The 17,765-nt window shown below is 41.1% G+C and overlaps 1 protein-coding gene across 1 annotated transcript in view; it reads left to right on the top strand.

Annotated features, from left to right (window-relative positions):
• Positions 1-2,121: 2,121 nt before the first annotated feature.
• The window catches only part of Chrm2 (cholinergic receptor muscarinic 2), a 160,035-nt gene continuing 144,391 nt past the window's right edge, over positions 2,122-17,765 (top strand). The window contains exon 1 of the mRNA XM_055602090.1: positions 2,122-2,250. The gene's annotated coding sequence lies outside the window, so the exon portion shown is untranslated. The remainder of the gene's footprint in view (positions 2,251-17,765) is intronic.

Raw genomic sequence — 17,765 nt, 5'->3', positions numbered from 1 at the left:
TTGTGTGTGTGTAAGCATGCATATATGTACATAAAAAAAACCCTCAGGCACATTATGACAATGGGGGTTTCTAAAGGCTTTGTAGAGATAATGTCAAATGGAATGATTGTGAACTTATTTTCCAGAGTACCTGATGGAGAAAATTAAAACAAAACAAAACAAACAAAAAACAGATATTTGCTACCAGAAACCTAGTGCTGGGGGAGGCTGAGGATAATGATGTGCATAACTGCCTTTCTTAAACAGTGCTCCTGGAGGAACGCCTGCATGGCCATAGAGGGCAGAGCTGTAGCATTGCCGTCCTTTGTACAAGGATTGCTTTAATCAAGCAAAATTGAATTTGTGTCACTCCTGCTTAGACACAGCTGCAGAATTTTCATTTACCAATGAATTTTATATTGGTGTATATTTATCATCTTTATGGTCAACCTTTGTCTGTGCAAGAGCTTTGTATGCTGTTTCTTCTCAAAGATGAGAAACTTAGGTAGTAAAGGAACCATGGCTTCATCATTCTGTGTGCTCTTCAGCATCCGGCCAAAGAAAGGGTAACAAGACTGAGCTGAATCTTACTCATAATAAACAGCAATTTCTCTGTTTCTGTAATCAAAAGGTGATATGTCCCATTATTTGTTATTTAGCTTAAGGTTTCAACTATTTCTTCTTTAATTGTATTTGAAAATAAAAAACCACATCATGTGACACATATTTATGTCATCATATACAGCATTCCTTATAAAAAGTAAGTGTTATCCTCAAGCACACTTCAGAATAATCACACCAGCATATTATCAAAGTCTATACTTTAAAATAATGGCTAAATTTTGGATAAATAAATTTTTATTAATAAAATTAAAAGTAGTCCATGCTCTGCAGACAGAAAGTTCATATCATTTGTTTTCTCCATAGGCACCTAATCTGCCTCCCAACAAATTTCGGTGGACTAGTACTTCCCCTTAGTTGATGGAAAGCATAAACATTGACTTGTGTGGGGAAAAAGAGCAAAGACAGATAAACAAAAATTAGTGTTTTTTCTAATACATTAGTCAACATCCAAAGAGATAAACAGTCTGAGCACTTCACCATGACTAGTACACTGCATTTATTCTAGCATTGTCCCCACCTGGAAACACGGGCTTAAATGTCTCCTGCAGTCAACAAGCCTTCTTCCAAAAGCGCCCTGTCACCTTTGTAGCAACCGGGCACTTGCTGGCATGGGGCTTAGGGGTGGTCGTGGTGATTGCAAAGGTTGAGGTGTAAAAACTGCAGATGGAGAGGTGGGCTCCGGGGATGGACATGGAGAGACGTAGAAAAGAGCTGGGAGAGAAAGCTGTCATATTTGCACGGAAGAACCGCCAAATCAGAGCGCAGGGAAGATTTCATTGGAGGAGCCCCTTCCACGGCAACTAATCCTGTCAGATGGAAAGAAAATTGTAAATGCTCTCTCCAGAAACTGTCCGCCCATTGCCGCTAATCGAACACAAACGCACAAATAGAGACACCACTCTCACTCTGCTGCTACACACAGCGGGTGAGGGAGCGGAGACCCGTTCCTGGGAGCAGGCAGGCGGGGGCACACACACACACACACACACACACACACACACACACACACACACGCACAAGCGCGCACACGCACACACGCACACGCCAGCCTGCGGTGCGAGCTTGGCCAGAGCCCTGAAGTCGCAGATCCCACTAGGAAATCGCCAGAGGCGCTGGGAGAAGTGGCGGAGCGAGGCTCCCAGACACTAATTACTACTTCCTGACACTCGGGTGAAGAAATGCATCCCGCCCAGCTCTTCGCCTTATCCAGGTCTCCTTTCTATTTCGGTGTCCACAGTCGTCTCCCTGAAAGCCAGGTTTGAAAGTCTTATTTGCCTGTCTTTGGGGGGTGTGATGTTCAGGGTGGTGGCAGAGTCAATTTAACTCCGGTCTGAACAGCCTACTGGGTCCCAGCCCAGCTAAGTGAGAGGATCCACGTAAAGCGCCCCTCGAAGCCTTCCCGGAGACTTGGGGTCCGCAGTCTCCCTCCTCCGCTCCCCCTCCCTTGTCAAAGTGCAAGTGCGGCGGCGACAACTAATCTTTTGCTTTTCTCTCGCAAGATCCAGGGAGAAGGCGAGCAGGCGGCCAGCTGAGGACTCTTAAGCCGTGAGGCTCGCACCGGAGCGGGTTCAACCTGAGCCCGCCAAAGGCTCCTCGGTTCGGCCAGACTCCTCCAGAGCAGAGCCCGGACCACTGAGTCAGCGACAGGTAAAGACACTGCTATTACCGCCTGGTTCTCCAACCGTCCGCCAAGGGCCCCGGCACCCTGCTGCTCCTTTCAATCACCCAACCCTGGCCGCAGAGGGTCTGGGTTTGGAGAGATTGCTTGGCGGTCCCTGACACGTGCAGGTTTTCCAATGGAAACTTTGGCATCTGCGGCTGACAGGAGAAGACACATACCTTGGCGGGTCTGAAAGAAGGGGGGCTTCAGGGCTGGGGCAGCGGAACCACCGGGGTCGCTCAGTCCAGGGGAACGTGGTGACAGCCGCCTGTGAGCGGCGCTACCCCGCATGGCTCTGGCTTTGAGCTGCCGTCCCCTCTGCTGTCACCGACCCTCCTCCTTCCTCTTCACCTCCCCCCCCCCAACATTCCAGATGCTGCTATGGGAAAGGCAAGTAGAGCTCGGTCTCCCCTGCTCAATCCCTCTTCGATCTAGCCCCGTAGGGTCTGAGCATTTAGGGTGGAGGCTCCTCTCGCCCCCACTCCACACCGTCCTCTGACTCTGCCTCCGGAGAGAACCTTCACTTGCGGGAGACAGGCTTGGTGCTGAGGTCCCCGGACCTTGGTAAAAGGGCTGGGGTGGGGTGGGGTGGGGGATAGGTTTGGGAAGATTCCCAGGAAGAAAGAGAAGAGAGCCCCCTGCAAGCCGGTTTTCCTCTGCGGGTGCAGAAGGCTGAATGCCCACTGTGGCTGAGGAAAAAGCTCCAGCCGGGAGCTGGTGAGGTCTCAGATGCTGCCAGAGCCTGACCTAACTCATGGTGGGTACTGGACCACACTTCAGGTCATAGGTGAGGATAGCTGTGCCGCAAATGACCTTTGCTACTGGCACCTGCGGAGCTGGGCTGTCACCACTAACTTGTGGCTCTGGGAGCCTCTGAGGTGCGGTCTAAACCCAGGTGCAGAGTAAACAAAACAAAACAAAACAAAACAAAAACAGAAATTCCACCTGTGCGCTTCACCCATCCATGGCCCTGGAATTCCACAAGCCTAGCTGGCAGGGAAGCTTGTTTTGCAGAGTGCTCCAGGGGTAAGAATTCATCCAAATTATTGACAGCTACCAGGGGTGGGGAAGGGATACACTCTGCCTCTGCCCTTCAATATGCGTGGCTCCCTTTCTTTCTCTGGTCCTTCTGTGCCCCCAAGGCTCCTCTGAGTCACAAAATAGTCCAACGGAGGGTCGCCTGGTCTTTGAGTCCCTTTCTGCGATGCGGACTCAGGAGCTTGTGTGCAAATACCCGCGGAGAGAATCACTCACTGCCAAGAGGTGGGAGGAGGGCAGAGAGATGGACGGAGACGCTTAAGGCGAGCAGAATTGCCCGCTGACACATCACCCAAGCTGCCCTCTCATGTCCTTGTGTCACTTCACAGTCCCTGCAAGCCTGTTCCTTCAATCCCACTGCTCCAAAGCCTCCCACCGCGGGAAGACCCTTGCTCCTATATGCCAGGTCCGGAATCTCCCACACTGACCTTACATTCCTCTCTACTCCTTTCTTTTCTTTTCTTCTTGTCTAGTTTTGCTTTTCTTGCTCTTTATTTTGCGCTGGGTGGCAGTGGGTATATGGAAATCTTACGACGTTCAGTCTCCGTGGCACAAGCGACTGGTGACACAAACCCACATCCCAAAGCTCTGCTATTCACGCATTAGCATTAGTGCTCCAGCGCCCAGACACCTTTGAGCATTCCCCCAGCATCTGCAGCCTTGGCCATGTTTGCCAAGGCTTTTTGCCTCGACCCAGCTGAGTGGAGAGGAGAGCTGCTCCTACTCTCTAGAGAAACCCTATGACAATCAGACAGATCTTGGAAATTTGGAGTGTGGTGGGGAGGCTGTGCTCGTGCAGTTGAGACAGGTGGGCACTCCTGAGGTGCAGCTGGAGGTGATTTTCCTGCCCCAACACTGGGTGTCTTGGCCCCCCAGCACAACTAGTCGCAGCTTTTCCCCAACCTGCACAGAGCAGTCTTATGGTGGAGTGCTGGAGTGGCCTGCAACTTCCTCCTCTTTCTTGCAACTGGCACACTCCTAAATTCAGAGGGCTTCCCTCAAAGAATCAGCTGAGCTCATAAACTCCATGTTAACCAACTCTGGATTGTGGGGCAAAGGCGTTCACAGTGTTTTCTACAGGCAATCAGGTGCATAAATATAAGCTGCCCCGATAAGTATAGGGTGGATATTTTCTTTTCATTGCTAAGCAATAACAGAGCTCTTGATACAGTTAAATAGAATGCTCTCATAATCAGGCATTCCTGGGTCGTCTTGAAGAATATTGCAAGGACAATCGTGACTGTAGGAATAAAACCAGTTGTTTTAGTCAAGACACACTTTCATGCTGAGAACTGTATTGGGCTGCAATTGAGAAAATGTACTTTTGAGACTGTGGTCAATTGTTGAGAGATCTTTGTGCCAACAATGTTATAGCTTTTCCTTAGAAAATGACAAAGAAGTCATGTTAGAGCCAGAGGAGCTCAGATTGTCACCTTGTCATTAATAATGTGTTGAAGTTTTGGCAATATAATTGGTAAACAACTTCACATCCACTCTATGGAATTTATAACATGAAATAACATTGTCAAAGAAGTTTAAAAATACCAACTAGCCCCCCCCTCCAAATATCAGGAACCTCACCCCAGGTTTGTGTATTGCTTGAAAGTTCTGCTAATATAGTGGACTGGACATAGGGGAAAGTTGAGTAGTAGGACTGAAAGTAAGAGTAGGCTGCCTGACAGATGTTTTGTCATCCTATAAAAGGAGAAATGATGTGTGCTTATGTAAGTGTGCCTGAGGGTGCCTGGAGGGGAACTGGAGGAAGAAAGTAGTTGGATTGCATTATCCCCATTATAGTTCAAGTGCATGAGGACCCAGAAAACATGTTTGCAGCTCTCAACTGGCTTCAGAAGGCAGCTGTGGAATAGACTACCAGTTAATATATAGGTGACTATCTTCCTATAATGAGCTTCCACAGGCAGCCATGGAAGGGGTGTGTGCTAAAGTGCTGTCTTTAAAAACAAAAATAACAAATTGCTCTAAAAGTGACTTATCTCTTTGTTTACACACACACACACACACACACACACACACACACACACACTCCCAAGCCAGGGACAATTTCCCAATTTCAATCTATAATAGCCCATCCCCATGACTAAGGGCAGTGAGGGCTTGGGCATCTTAGAGTTGGGTACCCCGATGGCTGGCAAGAAGAGAACTAAAGTGTGAATGCCCAGTGGTCAATTTAGACTAAGCTGACTGATGAGAAGACATGTGTCTTCAAGATCAACAGCAACGGATAAAGTAGAAGGAGGTGAAGAAGGAGGAAATGAAATGAAGAAGAAGAAGACAAAGAAGAAGAAGAAAAAGAAGAAGGAAGAAGACAATTCAGAACAGAATGCAGGAGTGGAAAAGAGAAAATGGGAGAAAGAAAAAGGAAAAGAAAGCATAAGGGATTCTGTATAAATGACCTTAATAGAGTGTGGTTCAGACTCAGCTGCTGACAGTGGTTTTGATATATCACTATGTGAAAAAATGATCCTAAGTATCTCCCCCTATAACTACCCAGAGAGCCTTTTTCATCTGATCTTCCTTTTACTTAATTAGACTGACAAACAAGATGTCACAGAGTTTCCTTGAAGGAATGGTTTTCTTCATAAAAGTTACATTTCCACTGGTGTATTATTTTTGATCTCCATGCTAGTCCTCACAAGGACTCATATGTATAAAACCCTGTTAAAATTCTCCTTGTGACTAGTAACAACTGTCCATCACCTTTATCATATGTTTGTGCTCTGTTTCCTTTGTTTCACTGAGCAGATAGATGATTCAACACCTTTCATTAGGGGTCAGCAATGCAAGGGTACTGTCTGCACATCCTACATCCTGCTATATTCTCTTGTAGTGTAATAATATGTACTTGTGTATATGCATTCTCCTCTCTGTGTGTGTATGTGTGAGGGGGGGTAGATCATGGGAAGCAGGTCATCTTTCCTTAGGCACTTTCAAACTTTATGCTAAATCCCTGATGCTTTCCTAAGCAGCTTACATGCATTATATTATCTGTCTTGCTGCAAATCCTTACAGTTTTAAATAGTGTCAAGCACATGTCAGGAACTTAATAAATCTTTGTTGAATGAGTAAATATGAATCCATTTACTCATTGCAACAATCCAGATGCTATTTTCTTGATTTTACAGTGAAGGAAACCTGCAGTTATAGAGACTCTGTGATGACCCCAAAATCACATAGCTAGTATGTTGCAGCCCCAACATGCAAAACATCCTGCTGGACTCCCAGCGCTTTACTCCAGTACTGTGCTAATTGACTGTATAGAGAGGCATATCTGGTATTTTGCTGTGTTCAGGGAAAGCACTGTAATATTCAGTTTCAATCATGCTCTCTCCATCCATTTAGTTCAACTCTGCCTTTTCTGATTAGATCCCCTACATCCGAGTGAAAAAGAGTCAGTGCCAACTGGATTTTTAGTTGGCACAACATGCTTACTCTATTTAGTTAGTTATTATCCCTGGTGGAAGAAATCAAAGGCATTAAGACTGCCAGGCATTTTGCCAGGTGCTACATCTACCTCTCAGAATAAAGTAGAGGTCTGATGTCTTCCAGCTGAACCCATGATAAGTAGATAAATGGACTTTCCCAATGTGAAACATGGGTACTGCACGAGAAAGTGCACAAGTCAATGTCCATTCTGGCTGTCTCTTTGTTGTATTTTGGTGAATGAGTTACTCTCTATAATTTTTTCTTCTGACATTCTGGATCTGAGTTTCAATGACCTCCTTTAATTTTGATCAGACTTTATTGTTGACCTCTGCTTTGCAAGGCACATGTGACTTTGTGAACTGCTATCAGCTGGGGAGGAGGCAGGGAAGTTATAGCTTCTACACTATCTATTCTTGTCTTCATTTTATTTTCTTTTTTCTTCTCACATACTCGAGTTCCTTTTATACTATGACCTAAATCTACAATCATCTTAGCTGCTGCTGTTACCATGGTAATGTTTCATGGTAGATAAGGGTATACTATAAGAATCAGTTTCTGTCATTAGTAATGGAATTCTTTCCCCCTCAACCCTTCTCCCTCTAGCCAACGTTAATACGCCTAATGATGCCCTCTGGTGTTCAAAGGCAGAAAGTACTCTGTTTGGTTATGAGGAGCTCATTGTTTAAAGCTTAGAAGACACTTTAATTTTCAATTTGAAGATAAAAATAAGATGAAGGTTAGTTAACATAGTTTAAACAACAATATTACAGAAATATTTTCTGTTTCCTAAGTATTTTAAGTGCTGTTTACTATGCAGAGGTCTAGAAAGCTCTATTTTCCTATGTAAGTATTCAGACCTTTCATGCTTAATATGATTGTGAAATATCTTTATGGGAGACAGAGAGCTTGCACTGAGGTACTTCCAGTAGAATCTAGTAGAATAATCTATTTACTCTGGTCTGCGGACTTAAAAATTTGAAGTCCTCTGTCTTTAGAATGAGGAGAGTTTCTTGCTGGAAATGGCTAAACATTTTACTCTTCCTCTACTTTAATGAGCATATTTTTATTAATCACTCATGACCCAACAAATTGACATGAGGCTGATATGCTGAGAACACCTTTTCTTTCTTTCTCACTCCAAATTCTACAGGTTCTTCTACTTTAGTGGCAAGGGAGACCAGTGTGCTCTCTCTGAGGTGTCTCCAGAACTCCTCCCCCAAATCTCCATAGACAAAGAATTTTCAGATTTTTATTATGATGTTTGAACTGGCCCACCACTCTTCAGTCTCTCTGCGCTGCACCTCCTTCTCTCACTGCCAGAGTACCCTTTCTATAGTGCAGAACAGAACATGTCATTCTCTTTTTAAAAATTCTCCAGTGATGGGAATGGACCTTCCCATCACTGATACAGTGAGACAATCTATCACTGATAAAGCCTCTCTTCCCTGCTGGGTCTTGACTCGCCATTTCTTTATTTTTGATCTGCAAAGACAGAACTCACAGTAGCTTAGCATCCTGACCCAGTCAGAGTAAATGCTAAACAAATACTAGCCAATGTGTTCTTTCTCACCATTTTCTTCCCCCTCTCTATTTCTTCCCTTTCATTTAATTTATCAGTGATGTTATCATTACAATAAACAGATTTTATTTATATTCAGAATCAATGTAGTAATAATATGGCATTGGTGTTTAATAGTCACTGTGATGTGTTTTAGAAGGAAAAAACAATGTTACTATTTTAAAGCATTCTATGGGTTTGACTAAATTGTTCTCCTGGATAAAGTATTTGAAAAATTAAAATACTTGTCAAATTTAGTTGACTTAATCTGGTACTGATCGTAAAATAATAATTAGAGCTAAAATTTCAGTTTAAAGAAAAATAGAAGAACAATGGACATATTTTTATTAGTAACAAAAAGCATGGCATTTACAATACATCGGTAATAAGAAGATTTGATTTTTATACTTAATCTTAAGCAAAAGGCTGAGAAGTGATGAGATAGAGTTTTTAAAATGGCCAACTGACTTTCTAACAAAATTTTTTGCATAGATGTTTATAACTCCATAAATATTCATAGTCCCTTTCTATTTTATTGTATAAAAAATCTTCCTAGGCTACACACTAGCTTAGGTTCAGATGTCTAGTACGTGGAACAATGTAACAGTAAAGCTGAACATCTGTATTTGCAAGATAAATGAAAGTGAATAATTGAAGTGTGGTAGGGGGTTGTATTCTGAAGTGTTTTGCTTTCTTTTGGCTCAGGAAGGCAGGGTTTTTGTTTTGGAGTCTAGGAATCCACTTGCCCTTGGGTGGTGACCTCTAGGCACACAGGAACACAGGTTTTCAACAGTCAGCATTCATAGTCTGTGCTTGAATGACAGGATTCTGAGAACTGGCTAGATTGCTACTATCCTCTGAGGCTTTTTAAAGAGATAAATTCATAGTCTGAATACCTAGAATACTCTGTTCTTTTGAAAAGCTTATGAGACAGCAAGAAAACTCTCAGGAACGTAGATTTTAGTAGGTGTCTGATATGATCCCAGAGTGGGCAATAGTGGAGTCTACGTTAATAGTAAAAGGGTGCTTTAGAACTTACCAGACATTGGAGAGAGAAAGAGAAAGAGAGAGAGAGAGCAGATAGAATGTTCCGCCGTGAAATGTTCCTATAGGACTTTATCATGAAAGCTCTGTCTCCCTTTATAGACTGTAAAGATCCAGTCAGAGTGATTGGTGTGGTCCAAACCCTTTCAATTTCTCGGATAGCTTCCAGTGTAAGCAATGAACAACAATTCAGAACAGTCGTGGGTAACAGTGTCTGTCTTCTGCATACCAGTTTGTTTACGTACAGCTCAGTGACCTTCCCATAGCTACATCCTTAGACTTAGCCTGTGAAGGACCTTTGTAAGCCTTGTTTCAGTTTCTTCACCTTCGGTGGTCCTTCTTTTTTTTTTTATTTTCTCTCACAGATGTTTTCCCAGACCATAAAATCCTTTTGATTCCAAAGCACCTCTGTGCTTCTCTCTGCATGGTGTCTAGGTTGATACTGGGAAGCACACGGACAAATACCTGTTCCCCTTCTTCTTCCTTTTCCCAGTCCCTCAGGGAGGATTCAGTAAGAGTGATGGAATTGTCTTCAGTTCTAAGGGGGGTAGATTGGGTTAGAATTGCTGTAAATATTCACACATTATGGTGACCCCAGGGGACAGACTTATTCAGTAAGCACGAGGAATAGGAATGCTCTAATGATCATTCGTGAGGCTATGGTTCACTCTTGGTCAAGAAGACAATTCCCATTTTAATAAAGCAGATATGCTTTTCCTTATCAAACCAATAAACTGGAGGAAGATGAGCCTCTTATCTGCTGATTTATTAACTCTTCAAGGGCTCTTTTTAGGGGTGAGTCAGTTATCTATAGAGTTAGCTGAAGACTAATTTTTTCTACATTTCATAAATGCTAAGCACAGAACAATTTGATTAGTAGTGATAATCAAATACATTGCACACACAAATTTGTATTGTTGAACTAGATGGTGTTCTTTGTACCTTCCTTGAAACTCATTTGGAGGGAAGAGATTTTTGCCGCAACTCACATGAGATAAATAGAATTTCTCTCTCATTTCCTAATTGAATTTTTTGGACTGCAATATTTGGCTTCATTTTAGGGAGAAGAAAAGAAGTGGCCATAAGGCCAAAGTAAGTTTTCCAGATAAATTCTTTGTTTTCTTGCTTTGTCCTCAGAACTACGTTTCTCTAAAATTCTTTCAATAAAATGGGCAGCTATGTATTTACATGTGTAGACCCAGATAGCACTAGTCTCTTTCCCTGTGTGCTGAGTCCTGATGCTTCTGAAGGAGGGGTACTATGGATGACACAGTCCCAGGATGGTTTTATTTTTAAATGACCCTGATAGGATGTTTTCTGTGACTAAACATTTACATATTAGTGGAAATTTCTGATTTGTAACTAAGACAGTCTCCTGTTACAATAGTGACCCCACCACCCACACACACAGCAAAGCAAAGTAAAAAGCAAAGCATGAAGTAAGAGTTTCTGTGCCAGGCCTCTACGAAACTTTACAACTTTTATCAATTCTTTCTTTCAATATATTGTTTCTATACCTCAAGTCTACTCTATGTGGTACGCACTCATTATGTTTTCTTTATAAACTTAATAGAAATTGGGTTTTATTTATTTTTTGACACTGAATAACATGGTCTAAGTCTGCATCTGAAGCTATTTCCATCACATCTAAGATGAAATAACAATCTTGAAGCCTTGCTTGTTTTGCTTTGCTTTGGTGTACAACAGGCACATTTTAAAGAGGGCTTCCCACTGAAAATTTGGCACTTGAGTCTGACAAAAACAGGGACCAAGAGAAAGGGAAGAGCGGTACCGAGCTAAGTCTCACCTGTAATCATAGTTCAGAAAATTACCTTATGGAAAAAACAGAGCTCTCATTAGAAGAATGACTCTGAGGTGGGGCTCATAACCACTGTGTTGGCCAGCAGCCTGGAGGAAGCCAATTTGTCCACTTCATATCTGGAAGTGATGGAGCATGAAAAGTCCCGCAGGAGCTTTTGTGAGGCACAGAGGTGGAAGATATTTCAGCAAAGGCTTCTGGGTATAGAATTCCCGAGGCATAAAATATTTCACAGGTGTTTATCAAAGGTCCGTGACGTTTCTTTTGATTAAGGCAAAACCAGGTAGTGTGGTAGTGCTATTATTTAGTCTCCATTTTATACAAAGGCTCCCAAAAGACTTTCTCCATAGAGCAATTGCTCTTATTTTAATGTTGACTTCTGCATTGCAAACACACAAATAAAAGGCTGAAGGACCTAATTGCTGGGAGGGGTAAAACACCAGTAGACTAATTCTCTCCCTGTGTATGTTTCAATTGTCAATTCTTAGCTGTTTATATACCCAAGACTCCTGAAAACCATGACTGTCTGTTGGTAAATGTGACTACCGCCTAATTTTTGCTACAATTAATTGAAATTTCACACTCCTGTATTTCCATATCAGTCAATATTTTTTACATACTGACACTTTTAATCAAGAATTATCTTTCACAAGGGACTGGCAACAGGGCCCTAATTAATTGAAGTGATAATTGCTCTTCTCTCTCCCTTGCAGTTTGTCATTACATAACACATTCTGCAGAAAATTCACTGCCTCAGCATCTTCTCTAAATGCTCCCACTTACGTGAAGACTCCTCAGCTTCTATCTCTGCAAGGGTTTTCCAAAATTTTTAATTAATTTTATTTTTTAGCAGTAAAAGGAGGTCATATTTGTTCCTGAGTGAGTTTTCTGATTTAAGCAAATAAATGGCATCTTTTTCATTATTGAAGTGTCTAGATTAAATCCCAGGGCTTGCTTCCATAAAAGGGTAGGAAGTTGTCAGACATCTCCCCTTTGATGTTCACTAGCTTGTTACTTTTTATCACAATATATGTACCTATGGTCTATCCCTCTTGGATCTGTTTTCTCTCCCCCAATCCTCAGTTAGTAAATTGTTTTTACAGCAGTGTATAAGGTTTGTTAGGTTCTCTGGGCTGCTGTGGTACCATTATTTCAGTAGACTTGGGATCTAGATTATACTTTGTAATTGGCAGCTCTGCTGCCCTAGCTCTTAGTAGACATTGCTCCTCCACCTTTGTGTGGGCAATTCTTGGTATTTAGGATACCAAGAAATAATTGATGGTTTCTCTTTCAGAAATAATTGATGGTTGCTCTAAATTCATGATGTAATTTCCCTAAATTCTTAGAATCCTGAAATTACTGTACCGTATATTGATAAAATTTTCTAAAGAGGATATAATCTTTTTTGCATCTCTAATTAAATTATTATTTATTTCTTTCATTTGCAGTGAACACTTAATTACATTAATGAATTACCATTTATCCCAAACCTATGTGGTCTTCTTTTTATTTCTAATATAACTGAAATGAGATCAAATATCAACAGGTCAGTCATGTAAGATTCAAGTTGTTTTTTTCTCCTTACAACGTATGATTTTTATTGCTACATTAGGTTTTTAAAATAGACTTTATGTTTTGGAACAGTTTGAATTCACAAAACTAGAATGAAAGATATGAGTTTTCTCACAGATTGCTGCCTCTCTACATACCAGGGAGCTTCACAAAGGAAATATCCTCTAGACAGTGATAGTGCTATCTTCTGAGTTTATCACTTCCATCAGGCATCCTTCTTGGTGTTGGACAAGCATATAACAATGAGCATGCATCAGAAGGATATGATACAGTGTGCCTTCATTCCCATGAAAGTCTCTGTGTCCCACCTATCAACCCACCTCCATTCCTGGCTATTGACCATCACTTCTCTGTACTTTCTGTCTCCAGTTTTATCTTTTCCAGAACACTGCGTCAGCGGGATCATTAGCTTCTCTTCCATGATTTTCCCTGATAGAGAGTCATTACTGTTCAGATAATAATCTGTTGTGCCAGTTTTCTCTAGAATTTAAAACTTTACCCTTTTCCTTTCAATAAAAAAATTACCCATACATTACAGAAACATCATTTCATATATCATATTATTTTATTCTTATACTATATATACTATTTATACTATATTTCCTCTAACTTTTCATTTCTATATTCTTAAACTCTGTAACTTTCTAATAGTAACCAGAAATCTTGTGCTCTAAGTATTGTAACTCTCTCCATGTTATTCTTTCTGTAAGTAGCTTACCTCTATGACAGTGCTTAATAAGAATATGGCACTGCTACTTGCCATTATGTGGATCTCGTTAACTATTTCTCCACTACTATATTTCAATAATTCAGACAAAAATTGTTTACCAATTGTGGTGACTCTTCTGCTCTCTGGTGTTTAGCTGAGGAGTAGAGGATAAAGGACATCGCATAGCTGTATCTTTTCCAGTTCTTTTTGTCAACTGATTTCCCAAGACTCAGCAGTCATGATAACACCACAATTCAGTAAAATGGCTAAACACTTAAATGAAAGTTTCAATTATGAAAGAACTATGACCCCTGAATGAAAGGCCACAAATTAGAATTTGTCTTACCAGTATCCCCATTTCTGTTCAAAAGCAAGAAGAGTCCTGAGGGATCATTTAACATTTCTCAGGACTGTGCCCTTTTCTTTACTGTCAGTCTGCAGGCAGATTGATGCAGTTTGATAATTTGGTGTAGCCATTCTGATCATTTGACTTGTGATTTGAATTAGATAACTAATGATATCATTAGACAATGTATGAAATAACTTTAACTTGACTTTTAACACCTCACTAGGTCCTACTTTTAGCTAACTTTAATTTATATTCAAATCCTTGATAGGTACAGTAAAATTCCTATTGATTATGTATGCTTTGGTTAGAAGAAGCCTACTGCATAAGGATAGGAGTAATATGTTTTCTTTCTTTTAAAATTTATTTAACTTTTCCTCCTTTACAGCATTGAATCTATTTCTAATCTTAGCACAGAGATAAACTCAGTAAAAATTATCTAATGAATATTTTATGCCTTTGTCTGCCAAAAGTTCTACGTCTCCTACTACCCCAGTATACTTCTGTTGTTTCTATAATGTTAATTATCTCTTGAAATAATATAAGAAAATTTGTAAAGTTTCCCTTTTGGGAAAGTTTTCCCTCAAGATACATTTTCCCACATAGAAAATCAGCATTCTTTTGGATATATGCCTAGGAGTAGTATGGCTGGATCTTGAGGAAGCATTATTCCTAGTTGTCTGAGAATGCGCCAGATTGATTTTCAGAGTGGTTGTACAAGTTTATATTCCCACCAGAAGTGGAGGAGGGTTCCCCTGTCTCCACAACCTCTCCAGCATGTGTTGTCACTTGAGTTTTTTATCTTGGCCATTCTGATGGGTGTAAGGTGAAATCTCAGGGTCATTTTGATTTGCATTTCCCTGATGGCTAATGACGTTGAACATTTCTTTAAGTGTTTCTCTGCCATTCACTATTTCTCTATCGAGAAATCTCTGTTTAGCTCTGTTCCCCATTTTTTAATTGGATTACTTGGTTTGCTGCTTTTCAGCTTCTTTAGTTCTTTATATATACTGGATATTAGCCCTCTGTCAGATAAAGAGGGCCTCTGAAAGGCTCTGTCCTGAAGACTATCAAAGCAGATGCTGAGACTTATGGCGAACTGTTGGGCAGAGTGCATGGAATCTTAGGAAAGAAGTGGGAAATAGATCTGGAGAGGACAGGAACTCCATAAGGAGAGCAACAGAACCAGAAAATTTGAACACAGGGGTCTTTCCAGAGACTCATACTCCAAACAAGTACCATGCATGGAGATAACCTAGAACCCCTGCACAGATGTAGCCAATGGCAGTTCAGTGTCCAAGTGGGTTCCATAGTAATGGGAAGAGGGACTGCCTCTGACATAAGTTGATTGGCCTGTTCTTTGATCACCTCCCCCTGAGGAGGGAGCAGCCTTACCAGGCCACAGAAGATGACAATGCAGCCACTCCTGATGAGATTTCATAGACTAAGATCAGAAGAAAGGAGAGGGGGACCTCCCCTATCAGTGGACTTGGGGAGGGGCATGCTTGAAGAAGGGGGAAGGAAGGTGGCATTAGGAGGGGAGTAGAAAGGGGTTAATGGGGGGATACAAAGTGAATAAAGTGTAGCTAATAAAAGTTAAAAAAAAAGAAAACCAATACTCCATTCAAACTTCAGCAAAAATTTTCTAGGCAGCCCTTGTAGGTATATGATAGGATCATTTGTTTAAGCTTAATCTATTCTATCTCAAGTACATGAATTTGCAACAGGACAAAACTTCTCAGTGTCTGTACATTGCATTAAAGATTTGATATCACTTCTTTTTATAAACAGCAATTTTGATTATGAAATCATGTACTCTGCTAGGTAATGATAAAATTGGAACATTCATTTATTTTTGCTTCTATTCATTTATTTAATAAATAATTGCTAAACATGTATTTTTTTTTAACAAAACTGAGTTCATTCTGCAGCTAATCTCTCCGACCCAACCTGCACTCTGTCATATATCAACAGGATAAGAAAAAATAAATGTTTATTTAAATCCTGGCTTCCATTATTTGTGATGGAGAAGCTTTGCATTTATTCATATTAGCTTTGCTGTGACCGTCCTTAGCTTCACAAGGATTGTCCTACCTGATAGGGGCCTTCAATATGTACTAGGAGCCTAAGAAGAGAAGATCCACACAGTTTTCTTTGATTTATGATCTACGTATATCTTAAACAAAATAAACACATGGCAAAATATACCAATTTTATATGCTTTTGTTGAAACTTTATGTTTTACCTCCATCTACATACATTCAGGAAATCAGTAGAGTGCTCATTATGGTCCAATCTGATACTTCTGTTTCACAGTTAAACCTATTATAAATAAGAATCAGCAGTGGGTTTAAAACACATGTTCACAGCATTGGGATCAGGTTTGGGGTTTCTGAACACTTTGGCATCCAACCCGTAATCCCTGCCATCATCACTCTGACTGCCTCTATGGAATATGTTGCTCACAGAGTTTTAATCATAGACATCAGTTCTTTCCAAGAAAGGTCTGGTTTCCTAAATCCTCCTTGTTTTAGTTCCTTATCTGTGTAGATCTTATTTTTATTTTTCAAATTACTGTCCCTCTATATCTGACGGCTTAGCAAGGTGCCCCATGATTTGAAAATGGTGCTATCTGTATTGGCAATGTGTGAGTTAATTAGTGATTAAGGAGAGCAACAGAACAAGAAAATTTGAACACAGGGAACTTCCCAGAGACTCATACTCCAACCAAGGACTATCCATGGAAATAACCTAGAACCCTGACAATGCAGCCACTTCTGATGAGAACTGATAGACTAAGATCAGAAAAAAGGAGAGGAAGACCTCCCCTATCAGTGGACTTGGGGAGGGGCATGCATGCAGAAAGGGGGGGAGGGTGGGACCGAGAGGGGAGGAGGGAGGGGCTTATGGGGGGATACAAAATGAATAAAGTGTAATTAATAAAAGTTTAAAAAAACTTTAATGGCAGATAAGAAATGGTGCCAGTGCATCAGAGCCTGTGTTGGTGGTTGCATTGTGGGTTTCAGTGCTACAGAAAGTCAACCCCGGGTCAACACGATATCCTAATCTTTTTTCATTTTTGTGACTTTTAAAAAATATTTGTTTATTTATTACGGTTTATTCACTTTGTATCCCAGCTGGAGGGAGAAAACAGGGAACAGGACAGGAGCCTACCACAGAGGGCCTCTGAAAGACTCTACCCAGCAGGGTATTAAAGCAGGTGCTGAGACTCATAGCCAAACTCTGGGCAGAGTGCAGGGAATCCTATGAAAGAAGCGAGAACAGAAAGACCTGGAGGGGACAGGAGCTCCACAAGGAGAACACAGAACCAAATAAATCTGGGCACAGAGGTCTTTTCTGAGACTGATACTTGAAACAAGGACAATGCATGGAGATAACCTAGAACCCCTCCACAGACATAGCCCATGGCAGCTCAGTGTCCTAGTGGGTTCACTAGTAAGGGGAACAGGGACTGTCTCTGACATGAACTCAGTGGCTGGCTCTTTGATCACCTTCCCCTGAGGGTGGAGCAGCCTTTCCAGGCCACAGAGAAAGACAATGCAGCCATTCCTGATGAGACCTGATAGGCTAGGGTCAGATGGAAGGGGAGGAGGATTATCCAATCTTGAAAGCAGCTACTTCCCAGCTTGTAGATATTTTGTGAACAACATCCAGATTTTTATTATTGACATTCATATCAATATTAAGGATTTTATTAAGTTTTTGAAGTACATATTTGCACTTGCTCATAATGCTTTGTGTATGTTAATACTTATACAAAGGAACAAGCTTAACCTTTGAACATTATATAATAATAATGGAAAATGAGTTAGACATCATATTGATGTTTATCCTCTAAAAGTGTGACAACTTAAAAAAATAGGCAATAAAAGTAGGTGCTAGCATGGTAAATGGACCTTACATTTATCTATCTATCTATCTATCTATCTATCTATCTATCTATCTATCTAT

This window comes from Psammomys obesus, unplaced genomic scaffold (assembly GCF_907164565.1).
Source record: "Psammomys obesus unplaced genomic scaffold, mPsaObe1.curated_primary_1811, whole genome shotgun sequence".
Classification (NCBI taxonomy): Eukaryota; Metazoa; Chordata; class Mammalia; order Rodentia; family Muridae; genus Psammomys; species Psammomys obesus.
The sequence above is the reverse complement of the archived record's forward strand: the minus strand, read 5'-3'. Positions and strand labels throughout refer to the sequence as shown.